At 37.3% G+C, this 17,603-nt stretch overlaps 1 protein-coding gene across 6 annotated transcripts in view; it reads right to left on the bottom strand.

Annotated features, from left to right (window-relative positions):
* Positions 1-17,603, bottom strand: part of CDK14 (cyclin dependent kinase 14) — a 309,078-nt gene that overhangs the window by 27,445 nt on the left and 264,030 nt on the right. Inside the window, exon 15 of one of the 6 annotated variants that reach the window (XM_050333430.1) lies at positions 13,445-13,517. The exons of the other annotated variants lie outside the window; for them this stretch is intronic. The gene's annotated coding sequence lies outside the window, so the exon portion shown is untranslated. Of the gene's footprint in view, positions 1-13,444; positions 13,518-17,603 lie in introns of those variants that run through there. 6 annotated transcript variants of the gene reach the window in all.

Below are 17,603 nucleotides of genomic sequence, written 5' to 3' on the forward strand. Positions count from 1 at the left end.
CTACAAGCTCCACATAACAAGTGACCAAAGTGATGAATCAGAGCACAGCCCTGTACAAGGCACCCATTTTAGGCTACAGAGCTGAAAAACTGAAAACTCTTCAATAATTCTATGGTAAAAACATCCTGGTAATTATTATGTTATGCTGGTAACATAATTTCATATATAATTATTGACCCATATTAGAGGAGTAGGGCAACTAGTAGCTAGCTTAAAGTAGTTAGCTTGCAATTAGCTCATAATGATTTCATAACTTGGCACATTGTTTTCTTACACAAAGCTCCCATGATTTCTTTTCTAAAATTACAGAGAGAACTGCTGATTAGGAATCTCCATGTGAGCCTGGAATTTATGCACTTGTTTAATTTCAAAATAAATAAAACTAAATTATATACTTATGCGCATATAGGCCAGGCCCACTGAGATCTTCAGGACAAACATATTCAGGCTTTCAAAACAGAGATATAACCATTAACAAAATGATTTCCATCTTCAAAACAGTCTCTCCTTCCCTTTACAATATTTGCAATAATTTAGGCATGTAGCAGAATATTTTCACAGCAGTCTTAATCTTCGTAACATATTTGAGAAGTTCTTTGTGCTCCTTATGTGTTTTTAACAAAAATTAATAGATGTGGACTTAATAAAAAAATCTACATGTATTGATTATGTAAGGAGAAAAGCTAAACCCTAGGTTTTATATTCTTTCTAAAGATGTTGATAATATTTGCACACATGTACAAGTTTTTTGAAAAATCCTTAAACATTCCTAAGCAATAATAAAGAACCAGTCCTCACGTTTCCCTTTGTTTTTGTGTTACCCTTTGCATTCTCATCTTCTGCTTCCCACTGGTTTCCCTATCTGCTCTTCTGCTTTGGTAAGAAATCCTGCTTCATGTCTGGGAAGGTCAGTAAGGAAAAGAAAGAGCAATGACAGAGCTGCTCTGCAGGCTAACAGCTTGAGACATGGCTTCTAAATAATTCAGTCTGGGACCAGACATGGCAATTCTTTCTATGCAGAAATACCTCTGAGTTGAGGTCAAACACTTCACAATGTCAAGAACAAGCAATTAGTAAGTGGAATTTCCACACTTGGAAATGGGCTCATCATTTGATTTCAGCTCTATGGGTAAGAAATATTAGTACATGTGGAACTCAAGTCACCATCCTTAAAGAAACACCCACTCTCAATAGTTGTTACTTTAGATTATCTGGGAGTTGTTTCATTTTCTTCTGCATTTTGGTTGTTGTTGCCTGATCAGCACAGTGGTAGGGTGACAGCTAAAGGTGTTATTGTCACGAACAGGAAAGGTACTGTAATTCAGAAATGGCAAGGCAACTAGAAAAGGCAGGTTAGGCAAAGACAGCATTGAAATATTATGTGATCAAATATTTCATATTCACATTTCACTTACAAAGATAATTAGCTTTTTTCTTAAACATACAAACAGAAGCACATTTCCATTTTTCACCTACATATTTTAGGCAGACTAAATCATAGAAATGCAATAGATTATGTGAAGGCTGAGTAGTTCTGCTCAGTCCGTGCACACATCTCTGCACATGAGTTTCACACAAAAGTTAGTCACTGGAGAAGAGGATTTCTTAGCACAGTTCACTGTCCCTTTTGCACTGTTATTAAGTCTATAGAATGCAAAGTCACTTTTTTTTTTTTTTTTTAATGAATGCATGCTATTAAAAGTGCAAGTACTTTTCAGCTAGATAAAAGGTTTTTGGTATTGCTTCTTAATTATTATTTTTTCCAAACAAACTAAATGTCTTAGGTCTATAAGAAATCAAACTGGATGTGATTGTGAAGTATAACTCTGGAAATGCTTGCAACACAACTCCTGGCTTATTGCAGTGTTATTATAGTTCCAGTTTCTGGTGGAGTCATGGCCATGAAACTGTGCAGGAATCTTGAAGAGCAAAATTATTGTTTCCCCACCATCCATCCCTCAGGCAGCATGGATCAAAATAACTGCTGCTCAGCTGCTGTTTTTAAACAAAAATATTTTCTCCATTGCACATGTAGCAGTGGCAGGTTAAAGTACATTTTGACTCTGTTTTTCACAACTCTAGTTGTGGATCACCAGGCAGGACCACAGTGAGAAAGGTTCTGGCATGTTTTGCAAATTTTGCTTGTTTTCTTTTAGCACAGGAGAAAGAGTGCACAGAGGAACTTCTTTTTTCTTGTTTGACATGGATGAAAAGCATAGAAAACAATACTGATACAGATGCTACAGAAAAGTAGTGAAAGCATATCATTGATTTCATATAAATATGCCCTATATGCCCTATACCTATGTTAGCTATGAACACTCAGTACTGTTGGTTTATGTTACTATCCCAAGTATTTTTAGGGGACAAAAATATCCACAAGTGGTTTTATTCTCAAAAACATGCATTTCTTCACTACAGAATTGGAAGTACTGGGGAAAAGCTTATATCTTACAGCACCATACAAACAAATAAAACTGCTCTGATCATCTGTGATAGCCTCCAAGTTCACCAGCAAAAAAAAAAAAAATCTGCCAATAGTAGCATTGTCCACTAGTCTGTAACAAATCTTAGATGTCAAGCTATTACCTTTCATTGTCACAGATGCAGTACAGGCCTTTCATTATTTATCTAACTGACTGATGCTTTCCAGTTTAAGTAGGTGACTCAAAATGTATCCACAGCATATCCCCTGCCAGGGATGCTGGAAGAGTACCACACACAGAGTTGCCTCCATGCTTAACCATAGTCTCAAGAAGGTGAAATATTGAAAGCTGAAGACAGAATCAAGACTTAGAAGTAAAGTACAAAGTTTAATTCTTCTACTTATATGGCAAAGCTGGGAAAGAAGTTTTTTATACATATTTTCTCCCATTATACCTCCTCTCCTCCCACATCAACAAATACTTTCACTTATGAGGACAGTACAATGAGGGGGGTTGAGGCAAATTTTCCTATATATGGAAGAGTCTGTGTTAAAGATAGCTCTGGATGACAGATCATGTTAAATTCTCATCATGTCCATATTCCTCACAGTTACTGTAGTAGAGATTAAGTGATGAAGAAAAAATCCACTATTTAATTCCAGGGGCTTCCCAACAGGAAAAACTACTTGAAAAACTGCGAAAGAGTCCTAAATTCTCATCTATTTCCTCTCGTGGTACTACCCATATTGTTAGTCTACATTTTTCAGTGAACCTGACACCTGAGCAAGCATTTTAGGTGTTCAGTTAACAGCAATGTGAAGGTGCCAGATAATATTTGTCAAAAAATGGTGCTGTTTTTCATTTGAGAGAACTATCTCCATAGCCGAATGACTGTAAGATCAGAGTTGCACGGTACCATAATTCAAACCACAAACCTATAATATGTGGTTTCTACTGCCAACATATAATGTTTGCTGAATATTAAATAAAGTGTTCACAGACTTAAACACTATAAACAAGCATTTTCCATGAATGGATAAGGGCACTGATAAGCACTGTGATTGCCATTTTTATTGGCAGTCCTGAGGTTTAAATGTTTAAATGAGGTGTTTAAATGTTTATCTTTACAATCTGGTTCTACACAGGGTTTATCCATATGCTTTGTAATTTTGAAATTATATGTCTTTGCTACAATAAATGTTTCTATCATGTATCTTTTTCTGGTTTTAGGTTAAAACTTTATCCTCTCCTGATAATTACATTTTATGAAATCTTTCTTTTTGTGTTCCTGTGCCACTTAAAGACATAATGAATACTTCTTCCCCCAAAATATTTTTTAACAGGAAAACTTCTAATAACTAAACGGTAAGCCAAACAAAAGAGGTCTGAGCCTATATAACCAGAAAAGAATACAAGTCAGCTCTCACTCCCTCAGAGAAACATAGAAACTGCTGCAGCTGGGGACCACACTGTTCTGGAGACAAGAGGCTCCTGCTCTCCACCCTGTGGAAAATGAAGAATGGCTGGTTGGTCCATGTAGCTGCAAACCCATTGTTTCACATCATCTCCCACCAATCGCCCACTCTGCCTCCAGGGCTCTGCAAAAGATGATCCCATGGAGCAGAGCTCCTTGGTATACAGGCAGACGACATTTGCATGGACTCCTCTACCTTGTGGATTTGACTTCTCTGAGTTCAGCAGCAGAAGGACAACTCTCTCTACCACATACTTAGCTGGTGGGTAAAGGCTTTCTTCGTGCTCTGCTCATGACACTGGGTTCAGCAATGCTACCATTCACTCCATTGCTGAATGAAACCTGCTTTCATTCGGGGTTTTCATCCAAAGGGTAACAGAAGGATAGGTTTTGGCTCCATCAGTGGCTTCAAGGTAGGCCAAGCCCCCAAGAGCAATGCCAAATGAAGGCTAAATCAGCATATGCAGCCCCCATCCCAGCCCTCTCCTTTGTATCTAGCTCCTATGGTGGTCTTTCCATAAGGTCCTGCAGTGGGGCTGTAAAAACACAGCATGGTAAATTCAGAATGAATATGTAAAATATGTGTACAGGCAGGCATTCAAGATGCACAATTCTCAACTGGATTTTGGAACTGGCAAAGACAGAGTGTAAAAAAAAAAAAAAAAGAGGATAGTTTTATACAAGACAGTTTTAATCTTGATAAAGACACATTACTTGAAGAGTGAAACAGCACTCAGGGAATCCTTTTGAAATTCCTGCAGCTTCTATCCAGAGCCTTGGTTTCAGCTGTTCTCTCTGCCTCTCCACGGGTAATTTTAAGTATCCCATAAACACACATGGTGGGAATGAAGGGCAAGATTGATGAAAAAAATGGGACCAACTTCATTCTCATCCCACATAAATGGGGAGCAAACCAAGCAATCCAAATATAAAGGCAATTTACGGTGTAGCTTAGTGGCAGACTGGCAGAGGCTGATAGTTTAACATTCTGTAAGCAGATAATAGTAATTATTATTTAATAGGAAGCTGAGTACATTGTACCTAGTTTGGTTACAAGTTGTACAGATTGCTACAAGCTGCACAGATTTCTCAGCCTTTTTAGAGTGGATAAAATAAAAAATTACTACGTGCTAGAAGCTTCTTTCTTTGCTGACAGGAACCAACTACACTTTTGCCCTCTCTTAAACAAACCAGTGTACTTTTCACTCCATAAATCTCATATTACTTCCTTCCTTTTCATTTATTTTGAACCAGAAGGAGGAGTTTTTAACAGAAGTGCTCTATGGCAGCAGGAGGAAAACAGCAAATCAGAGTGGAAGCTGCATAAGGAAAGTAAATCAAAAGTAATAAAAGCATGGAGATTCAGCAAGCTTTGTGGGGGGAAATGAAGTCGAAGTTGACTGAATCCAGAGCTGGAGAAACATTACACATGAGAAAACATCATTAAAAATAGGCTACACTCTTAACAGATGAGATGGGAAATGAAGTAATAATTTATAACAAAGATAGGAAAAAACCTGCCAGGTTTGCAAATTTCAAATGAGATGCAAGTTTGAATAACAAGTGATAATGAAATGCAAGCACACAATCTTAAGAGTAGAACACCATGGAACAATTTAATTAAAAGGAAAACAATATGCTCTGCAACAGAGGATCAGAAATAACATACTGCCTGATGTTTCTGTTCAGCTAACTAGACAGTTATTTATCCGATTGGGTAAGCAATACATTCTAGTGCTTGAAAACCTTTGCATAAAGGTTTAAACTAGACCTAAAACAATATCAGTAATGATGTAAAACTTTCCAAGAAAGTATTTTCTAAAAATTCTTTCAGCTTGCTTTAAGTGACAAAAATATTAAACAAATGGAAATTTCTGTGGTCATAAGAACTTCTGCTATGCATGTATACTTTTTAAAAGTAGCTTTGCTTTCAAAAGCAGAACATGGCAAGCATTTACTGTAATAAAATACAGCTATTTTTTTCCCTGAGAATGGTCTTAAAAATATTCATACAGTTTTGCACACCCTAGAAATCTCATATGTGATATTAAGCAGTACAATAAAAGAGTACCTTAGTCTATGTAAAAGGATATTAACTACAGTACAGGATACTGCAGAAGAAAAAGGCCTACAGATTTGCAAATGAATTTCATGCATGATTTATAAATGCAAATGTGAATAGTAGGTGATAATGAAATACCAGCAAGCAAATACACATGATAGATGAGATACCCCAGGGAGGTGGGGGAAGTGTGCTGCACTAAATGTACTTTTTCAAATGTCAGAATTGGACCCAAATGGCACAAGAAAGCAACATCTTGATACAGTAGAATTTTAGGAAAACAGCATCTGCGTAACACCAAATGACATCTGGAAGGTAAAGGTAGTGTGTTAGCAATTGTGTGAGAAAATACAGTACCAAGGTGTATTAAAAATAAAGGCATTAATCTTAAATCTGCAGAGAAAATACTGGTCACATTGTCTACTAAATTTAGCCAAGATTACCCAACCTCACACAGTACACAAAAGAAGACAATGCATGTGTATGAATATCGTCTTAAATTAATGAATATTCTTGAATTGGCCATGATTAACAATATACACATCCACACAGGAGATGGACAGGGAATGCAGAATCAGAAGACAGTAATTCCTTCTGGGGAGCCAGGGCAAAGCAAACACCAAGAGGAGTTTTTTTCTCAAAAGTACCTTTGGACAAAGAGCCCAGGTGCCTATAAGTTTCCTTCTACGTGGCAATGACAAACTGAAGGAGTAAATCCATGCTTTCTTATATTTTCACTAGTTCTATAGTTAAAGGTTCATCTGTCACTTAGACTGAAGGATTGTGCACCAAGAAACCTTGTGAATGTCTTTTGAAGAATTCTGTGGAATACTTTTTAGGGAGGAACTGGGGTCAGGTCAAAAATGCACTCACCATATACAAGTTTGCCTGACAGAATACTGGAAGTGGCATACTTTGATAAGGCTGTTGTCTAACAGGGATTAAAAACCCAAAGAGGGTAAAAAAAAAAAGAAAAAAAAGAAAAATACGAACTGTTTTACATGGGTCTGTTTATTCCACCTTGGCTTGCCATCATTGCAGTCGCTGTCTCCTCTTTTATGACTGTATTTTAAAGTTGCAATGACTTTTGGGTTGGTATGCAGAGGCAGAGTTTGATGGCCTTTCAAATTTGTATTTACAATTTGAGAATTAGTCACACAGGGATTTATTAAAAAGTAAAAAAAAAACAAAAACACCACAAAAACCCCAAACCAAATCATTAATAAAACAATACAAGATACAGTGGTCAAGTACATAAAATTATCTGCAATTTGCAACTTGATGCCTCGTGAAAGCTCACAGCTGCTAGGTAACTTTGACAACTGACTTTTTAGAACAGTTTTCCACCAATTAAAATCAGAGATATTCCTATAATTGAGCCAGGTAAGGGCTGGGTATCTGACTTACTCTCCTTTCATATATTTTATGCTCTCTACCTGAAGCAGCTATACCAGCTCAGAAAATTTAGTATAATGTTTTAGGTGACACATGTAAAGATGTATTATAAACAATTAAGCATGAAACGTTAAGAACAAGGAAAAATAATCCTTAGAATGGATATATGAAATATTTTAAGAATTTATATAATTATTGTCAGTAGTGTGTGAATACCTTGAGCACCCAAGATATCCTCAGGATGTTACAAGGGAGGCATTAAGGAAAGGATATGCATCTTTCAAAAGAGCTAGCTGCACCATGGCCGAACATTCAAAGGGTTAATTACACAGCTGAGTGTCTGCTCCATTTACTGATAAGCAGAAAATGTTGTAATTTTTTGGATTTATGAATTGCTGGGGTCAGTCAGTCAATATCTTGCACACAACGGTGTCTGTCTAGCTCTATCCCTTACCTGCTGGGCAGAGACAATCCCTCTCTCTCCTGGAACCCTGGAGCCATCTGAGCCGCTTGCTCTGTAACCTTGGCAGCTGGGACTAACATAATTCTTCATTTTTGTTTTTGCAACTTGGCTGCTCTAAATAAAAACTACAGAGCCTTGTTAGCCAACAACTGAGCGTGAAATCATGACATTGCAATCCCCTACTCTAAGAGTCAATCAATTTTTTTCATTACAGATTTGTGCGCTAGGGTCAACAAGAGGAAAAATGCACATGGAGCAAAACACATGAAACAGCAGAGAATTACAAAATCTCTTCCAAGCTGTAAGATTGTTTTCATTATAACGATGTGAAAAATATGCTCTTGATATAGTTTTTAAATAATAATAATAATGGCCAGTCTTCGCGAGCGAAGATCCGGGGAAGGTCTTTCCACCTTCCAGCCTGCGCATTGGATTTTTTAGGTGAGACACAGTGTGCGCGGAACTGAGCCCACCCTTTAATCCTAAGGTTCATCTGCCGGGGCCAAGCGAGCTTGGACGGTGGCAGCGAGGTCCTTAGGACGTAGGTGGGTTGCCTTTAAGGGCTTACGAGCCCCACCTGCCCGGGAGTGGCCCTGACCGGGAATCGAACCCGGGTCTCCGCGGTGACAGCGCGGTGACAGCGCGGCGCCTTTACCCCCTAGACCACCAGGGGCTCCAGTTTTTAAATAAAAACGAAGAAAACCTACATTAGATTGGACAAAACAAAGTGATCTGTACAGCCTGCACTGACCTGTCTTTGTAGTACAATCTGACATTCAAAAGCTTTACTATTCCTTTAAAAAAAATTACATCATTTTACATTAACAAGAGAGTAAACGTAAGTGACAGATTTAAACTGCTAAATTTTATGGATGATATTTTCATTGCATTAATTAGTAGGAAGGAGGATTAGATAAAGGCACGAGGCTAAGCTGGTATATTTCAGCTTGAGAATCAGGGCCAATTTGCTCCACAACATGGTTGCTACTGTGACCTATTTCCAACAAGTTTTTAGCTTAGTAATATACTCTGGACTACTAATTTTTTTGGACCACACTGAAAAGCCTTAAGATAGATCCAAACCTACCTGAAGTTACTGGTAATTCAATGGTGCTCACTACAGGCTTCTACCAGTTTTACTAGGCAAGCTTTACTCTCTAGTTTTGATGGCAGGGTAAAAATTCCTAACACAAAGCCAGATGGCAAATCAAGATCATTCGACAACAGAAATAAAAACCGCACCTACATGTTAAAAACCCTACTTTTGCATAATCAAACATTTGTCTGAAATAATATTTTTTTTCCTGCATTTGAAGAGAAACATCACTGTGCAACATCAAATATTCTTACTCCCAGGAATTATAGCTTCAATAAGTCAAATAGTGTTAGGTGTGAATCCGTTTCAGAGCAGCTACATTGCAATGTGAATTGAACCTCATATGTCTGTACACTCTTGGTGAAGAATGACTGTCAATAGTACTGACATGAAACAATGGTCTTGGTCTGGAGGACAGCCATCACAGAGGGATTTAGAGCAGTGTTGAATATAATCCTACTGACCATTTTACCCTAATCAAGTTGTCTGCTGAAAACCCTAAGACTAATTTCTCTTCTGATAGGAACACCCTTGAAAAGGGTGACTTTATTATAAGTCTATATTGTTAAACTATTTCTTCCACTGGAGGAACATCCACTCACTTGTCCAAAGAAAGTCACCCATCTCACTGCTGGGTAGGAATCTGCTTCTTCATATGTAACTTCAGTTCTCAGTCTATCCTTTCTAAGTCCCAAACAAACCCTCAGTTCTCCACCACTGTCCTCCAGAGTTCAAAAAGCCAGAATACCAAGACTGAAAAAAAGTCACTTTCTAATTTACAGAGGAATGAAGTGTTTATATATTTAAAATGGCTTCTGCATATTCAGCTGTTCTTCATGTCTGCAGCAAATAGAAGTTACTATGGAACCACAGTAGGAACAGCTAAGGTTGGAAAGCCTTTCCTGATATCTAACAGGATGGAAAGAAAAGCTCTTGAATAGGCTACTTGGCAGAGCTGGTGGAATTGCTATTATTGGATGTTTTTAAAAACAGGTTAGTCAAACATCTGTCAGAATGACACAGATAGAGCTGATTCTGCCTTGGGGTAGGCAGGATAGACTAGATGACCTCTCAAGGCTCTTCCTGCCCTATTTTTTATGATTCAGTGATTCAGCACATAGCTTTGAAACACCCTGGGGCTTGATTCTTTTCTCACCTCATGTTATTTTTAAACTGGTGCAACTCACTGCCTTCAGTAGAGCTTTTCCTCCCTGTCCTGTAGGAAGTATGGGAAGAATCAGAACTCACTTTTTTTTACACAAATGGAGACTGAATCTACCCTCCCACTGTGCTGCATAGCTGATTTCCTGAGATGACATTTCTTACCACTTTAAAGCAGGCAGTGTCAGTGACTTAATTCAACCTTTGTATTATTTTAGCAAAAATCTGAGTCCTATTGTATGCAGCAAAGGTGAAAAAAAAATGTTGAGTAGAAACATTCTTTGCAATTTTCAGTGAATGTAAACTTTTTCTCCCACTGCATTTCTCTTTGAGAGACAGAGTTTGAGACCAAGAAAAAGTCCACCTCACCCACCGAAGGAAGCCACAATAGATAGCAAATAGGAGGAAAGGAAACAGGATAGTTAATACTAAGTACTTAGCAGTACCTGAGAAACAAGGACACAATACACTACAGTTGGCTGCAACATCTTGTAGACAGGGTATTCTAAAAATGTTAAGAGACTGGGGGCAAGGTTACCATGAGAGCTAATAAGTGTGGGAGCTAATCACATTCCCATCCATCAATCTCCAAGGACAAAGAAATAGATAAAATATGTCAGAAGCCCCTGAAGCTACACAGCATCTAGATGACTACTTATTTGAAAATGTCAAAGCTCTCCACATACCACATACAGTCAGCAGGTTTACACAGAGCTTCAAATAACCAGAAAATCCGTAGTCCGCGCCACAATAAGTGAAATACTGTTATGCTGCACCAGCTTCAAATAGAGGAATCACAGAAAATACAGTCCATACTGCTTAATTTGTTCTTTGGACCTCATCATCCATACGTATTACCTAACCAGGGAAATCACCATCTCTCTTGTGGCATTTTTTTATATGTATAAAATATCTCAAAAGTATTTTCTGCTCATTTTATTTTCTTTTTTAATGGGTAATAAATTGTCTCCTTATTTTTTGTGTGTGAATGACATTCAACACCAAGTAGTAAACTATGCTTTTCATATATTTAGTGTAATTCAAACCAGTAATAAAAAATAGAGAAATGGTTCTTGCAAATTCACTGTCTTCAAATAAGATTATTGATATATACATATATGTACTTGCAGGCAGATTTTCACATTCAGAAAATTTATACTAATAAAGATTTTAAAACCTCTCAGACTTCATTTGAAACATGCTGCTCAGGACTGAGACTTCTGGGAGATTCTCTCTTCTGATTAGTTTTAAAGTGGTCACTCCCTTTCTGTGCTCCCACATCCCAGGAACAGCTTATGAAGAACTTCATGAAAAAGATGGTGAAGATACAAATGGAAAAATTCTCATAGGCTGATAATTCCAGTGGTAATTGAACCTGGCATATTTCCTCTACTCTGGTCTTACTGGGATTTGAATATTTGTTTCCCTCAAGTAAAGGTTGTAAAATCCCCTGGAACACAAAACTATGATGAAAAGGTCCCTAGTGTGCAAAAGAGATTTCATTTACTTGTGCAGTGCTTTGAGATTTGATTCTTCACTTAAGAGTACTAGATTTCCTTGGGATGATGAAAGATTGTATAAAACCCCAAGGAACATGGAAAGGTTTAACTCCCACTTCTGGATTCTTTCACTATGAAAATGATATCTGCAAATTTGGTGGGGGATGGTGTGGGGGGTGTCAGTTCTTGGCTTGAGGAGCAGTGACAAATTAGTGAAAGGTTTCAGGATGTTTTCAAGAACATAGTTTATCTATACTCAGAGAAACAATCTTTTGAAGCCCTTTAATGCCAAATCATTCTGAAAAGCCTGTACAAAGTTTCATGTGACAGAAAACTATGCAGCCTTGTCTTTTAAGAAGTCCTCTGTCAAGCATCCTCCATGGTATGTCAGATACAAGCCTTCTCTGCTTCTGAATTTGAGAGGCTATTTTGCCCTATTCCTTAGAAAGCCCTACTCTGCATCCAAGTTTATCATAAGGTGATTTTCCTGTTTATGTTTTTTTCTGTCATTACAGTTGCTTATCTTTGTTAGATTCTGACCCTTTGTAATGGGTGATAGCAGAGATAGTTGCATGGTGTCATGTTAATTTCCACATGCCAGCTCATTCTGAACTACCCAACTCTTCCAGAAATTAATATTATTCATGTGAATAGCATATTTCTGAAACTTGTTTTAGTTTGTTTGGTTGCTTTATTTGGTTTTGTTTGTTTGGTTTTGTTTTCTCTTCCAGCAATGCTTTGTGCATAACAGGCAAGGCTACTCCTCAGTCTAAGTACCAAGCATTCTGGGTATTTTCTGGGACAAAACCCCACAGACTTATCTGAAGCATCCTGAATTTGAGATTTTTTAGGATTGTCCTACAGGTCAGCTGCCCATCAGATATATTCATAGGTAAAAACTGGAATACATGCAATAATAAACATTAGAGGCAACAGAGTAGGTATCTTTCTAACTGTGAACCTTCATGAGTTAATGATGATATACATAGGTTTGTGTATTCTGTTTTTACTCAAGCTTTGTGCACATCCTCCCTTTGTTACTGGCATATGGCCCTTGAACCTTTCTAAAATGGCATCACTCACTGTTTACTGGTTCAGAGGACCAAGTCCAATGTAGTTAAAACAGTGAATACAGCCCGTTTTAACACAGTAGTTAAAACAGTCTGGGCTACCTTGTCTTCTACCGATGCAAGGACATTTCTGACAGCATTCTCAAAATAATGGACTGAATTCCTCCCATCTGCTACCTCTCCTGCTCATCACAGCAGTTCTTCTTTGCATCAGTGTAGAAGCCTTCACCTTGACTCCCTTCATTGAAGGAGATGAGAGAGTGAGTAAAATCTTTACACTGGAAACCTGGAAGCAATGTTTTCTAGCCCAAAAGATTTGGTTATATTTTTGTCACACTTCTCACATAACTAAAGAAAGTTCAATAAATGTAAGTTATTTACTTCTGTCTCAGTTTTCAGTTCTTAATAATAATATGAATTCCATTAATAATTTGCATTCGCAGGGTTGTCTGAAATTGTGCATTAACATTTCTCCTAAAGCAATATCCTTTTTATCTACACACTATTTTCCTATCTGTCTGCATAAGGCTCCTAGAATTTCTCATAAGATATAGCAATTCAATAATTACTCAAGCCTCCCATCTAATAATTATGACTGGAGCATTTAAGTATCATTGAACAGGGAGGAATGAATCCCAAATGGAAAGGCCAGACAGTTACCTCAATAAAAGCAGTTTGTATGCAGAGGAGGGAGCAGTCTGCAAAGCTGAACACGTGGCCTGAGATCTCTGCATGAAGGAGTATTATTTAATATATGATTGCATGGTACTTACCATAACTGAACTTATCCTTGTTCTGAGCTAGGGGAGCCACATCTCAAGATAAATGTAAAATAATCACATTTCTCTTCCATAGTTCACAGAACACATTCCTAAAAAAGACCAAAATTTCTAGAGGCAAAAAAGCATCAAATTTTTAAACACTGCTATGTCAAAACCTTATTCTCTACTTCAGGCAAGTGACCAGCCACATTCTGCAGATAATGAAGGACTTTTGAAGAAGAACGAACAACAAAGTTGACAGCAAATACACGGGCTGATCACCATGACATAGCAACTATAAAGAAAAGAAAACATGGGATTGAATTGGATCAAGTAGTAGTTGATAGCACAAAGATGACAACTTATTACCATGTAAGTGTTGTGGCTGGAGGCAAGTTAATAATAGTCTTGGTATGTGTAAGTCATTAGGATTTCTTTGTGGTAGCCCTGTAAATTATACATGGTCCTGCTTTTAGGGAAATCACCTTTTTGCACTCCTGTAGCTTTTATGCCAAATAAAAGAAAGCACATGGAAACCAGCAGAATTATTCTTGCTTATGTAGCTATTTTGAGAAACATGAAGGAGTCTCATCATTTGAAAAAAAATTATATAAAAATTATATAAAAATTAAAAAAATTGCAGTCAAAAGTCACAATAGTCCAGTCTGTCCTCTTGCACCTCAGAAGGTGCACTTTACTTAATGGCTACTGCAGGAGGGCTGAGAAGCTCCTTAATAAACACAGCAACACATTTTGGTGTTTGCCTGGAATTATCCAAGTGCTTAAGAATCTCATTAAATTAAGACATCTGTAGGGATGATATGCAAAGCTGTCAGAGTGCAGTACAGCCCACATTCAAAAATGCTAATGGGTATTAACCCACATGAATTAATCGATAATTAACATGCAACAATCTCCTCACATTTAAAGACATTTTCAAATCTTTCAGTACACTCAGATTAGATTACGATCTCTTGAACAAGCAGTTTTTTCAGCAACTCCAGCTAGAAACTCTTTCTTATTTCCAGGACATCCCGTTTTTCCTATCTCATTCAAGATTATTATCACCATTTCAAAATAAATTACCCAGCAAAATTATTTTAATGTAACCAAGTATTAGAAGATGACTTTTTACAGTTAAGAGTTCAGGAAAATCTGATTGACAGAAGTATGTGTGACAAGGCTACAAATCCAGCTTTAAAGCTCCTGTGACTGAGTGAAAATCATGCTGACCCAGTACAATCTAACTCTATTGTTTCAAATCTGATTTTAAAAATAACCTGATAGGTTAACCTTGAACCAGCAGGCTTTATGGTGGTTCCCCAGTAACCAGCATGGAGCCACTGTACTCTCCACAAATGAGATCAGGTGTCCATTCTTGATCCGGATCAAATTCGTGCTGCTGGAAAAGTGGGAGTGCACAAACGCCATCTCAATGACTGTGGAACCATAACCTTATTCTTGTAAATGCTGGAAAATCTCTTTGTGCAATAAATACACCTCTAACGGTGTTATTCATGCAGAATACGTTAAAGTCCTAACAATAATCCAGAAATCTATTTCTTAGAATAAGAGATTTCCCATGCTTTGAAAGACACAATGTAGTACAAAGGAACACAGATAAATTAGCAATTCTTCCATATCTATTTTCTTCATGGCAAATAAAAAGAAATTTCACAAAATAGGAAAGGTCTATTTGGAAAAACAAAACAAAACAAAACAACTAAAGGGGATGTCTGGTCTCAGAAATTACCTAATTTAACATGTTTTAGAGGTATTTTAGAGGTATTTCTGATGCTGGTGCTATTCTGTCAGCAGAAAGGAGAATACAACTTTCACCATTAGAACAGGACTGATCATATGCAGGCACGCAAGGCAAGGCTAACATGCAGTCTTTCTCCTCTTCCAGACTGGGGTACATTCCCATACCTCAAGAAATAGAATAGGGCAAATCTTCACTTCAGTGTAAAGCCTAAATAAATGTCTGCACTTACAGACTCTTAAGAGAGGTCAACTGGGACAGAAATGCTGCTCCTTCATGACAAAGAGCATGAGCAACACATTTCTGTAAATCTGATTACAGCTTCCCAGCAGATGATCCTTTGTCCAGGGACTCCAAATAGCTCTGGATTCACTTGACATGCACCCAGCATGCTACTGACCATCACTCGAAAAGGAGGAAGTGAAGTCCAACTCCATGGTTCAAGAGACTCTCTGCTCAGATTATTTTCTCCTTTGGCATGGATATAACTCATAGTCTTAAATTTTTTATTACCCAGTGAAATTTACTGTAAGAGAAACAACTCATAGAATAATAAAAAAAAGGAAGCAAACACATTTTCCTCCCTTAAATCAAAACCACCGTGCCATCCTGGAATCCCCTCATGACAACGTGAGCCCAAGACAGAACAATGTCATAGCTGCTTGTGATAAATCACAGAAAGTGAAAACAATATTTCATAAATTGGAAAGTAGAAGTCTGTCAGGAAACCAAAGTTCTGCCAGGATGTAATTCTGAAATACAACAGAATGAGCAACGAGAATACAAATAAAACTGTGCAACTCTTTCGATGACCTTTTGGTGGTCCATCTAAGTCACATGCAGAACTGTATGAAAAGAGAGTGGTAAACTTTTTTTTTTTAAATGAAAACTGATCCTTTTCCTGCCTGCTCTGTTCTTTCTCAGTCAATGCATGTGAATTTGCAATAGGAGCTTATACCTAAGAGTCGAAGCCCAAATCTACAGCTTACAGCTCTCCAACTGGAAAGGCAAGTCCATGGCAACACAAGTGACACCAGTCTGCACGCATGCATATCTGGTCACAAATGCATCTCATTTTCTTTCAGTTGTATCCCATTGCTCCTGCTCAAAATTTTTCATGACTTCCAAGAATTTGTTTTTTTCCATCGTATCACCAGTGCTGCACTTTGCACTTCATACACAATTAAGCAGCTCTAGCAACTTTACAATCTTGCATATTCTAACATTATGAGCCATCACTGCTTCTTTCAACAATTTTTGCTCACTGATCAGTTAGCCACTGTACAAGCATGGGGAGTCACCACACCTGCTCCTTCTGTTACTGTCATAAAAAGAAATGACAATTCCTTTATTAATATTCAGCAGTTAATAAGGACAGCTTTTGCCATACGCTTAAATTTTACTCTAAAAAACTGGAAAATAGATTTGTTTTGAAACTAATTTTCCAGTTATTAAAAAAAATATTTTATTTTCAATTTTATTTTCAACTGCTCACTCCCTGTTGACAAGAATGCCCTGCTTAAAGCACATTAGAATAGTGAATTGGAAAATGGATGCTCTAATTTTTTAAATAAGGTAAAAAAATAAAAGAAAATGTATTAAAAAGATAAAGCCTTCATAGAGAATTGCAGCAATTATATCTCCACAGCTACAATATAACCCAAAACTTTGCAAAGGCTTTGATTATTGAACCATGGCTGAAGTGAATAATTTGGCTTTCACTAAGAAAACAAGCACATTCATTCTCACCACAATGGAGAGAGGCAGTTTTAATTAAACCTTATCAAAAGATGAATAAAGAATAAACTCAATACCCATTCCACAGGATTTTATTTTCATCTGTTTAGTTTAAGCTTGCCATGTTCATGCAATAATTAACCACTGTCCAAGGAATGCTGGAGTTGTGTTAATGTTGGTAAAGATTTAATTAGTTCAATTATCTGGAGACTATTGAAGGCTCAGCACAGTACCAATTTCTTCAGGCTTTATACATACCTCAGATCAAAATATATTAAACTGAAATATAAGTGAACAAAGAAAATGTACTATTTCACTTCAGCTACTGAATGAATGTGTGTTTAATAATTTTATTGCCCTCATTTTAAAACAAGGTTTCAGAAATAGAATATGTAAGCTGTGACTTACCCAGTCTTTTAGATCAGCTGGGTTTTTTTTCCCTAAGTCAGCTTATAAACATATTTTAAACAAAATTAAGTTTACTTTAGAACAGAAACCCCAATACTTCTTTAAGCAGGAAAAAGTATAGTTCTTTTTACATTTTTCCCCCCACTGCCTACATATTTTACGTCTTTCAAAGAAAGTGAGGCATTTAAAAAGCATTGAAAGCAGTGACACAGACAACTGTTTCAATCTGTCAGACAGCATGGACAGACAGTTGGGATCATTTCAGAAAATAGAGCGGCCCCCCAGCGGC

Source organism: Myiozetetes cayanensis, unplaced genomic scaffold, assembly GCF_022539395.1.
Source record: "Myiozetetes cayanensis isolate MyiCay16 unplaced genomic scaffold, myiCay2020 scf1, whole genome shotgun sequence".
In the NCBI taxonomy this organism is placed as follows: domain Eukaryota; kingdom Metazoa; phylum Chordata; class Aves; order Passeriformes; family Tyrannidae; genus Myiozetetes; species Myiozetetes cayanensis.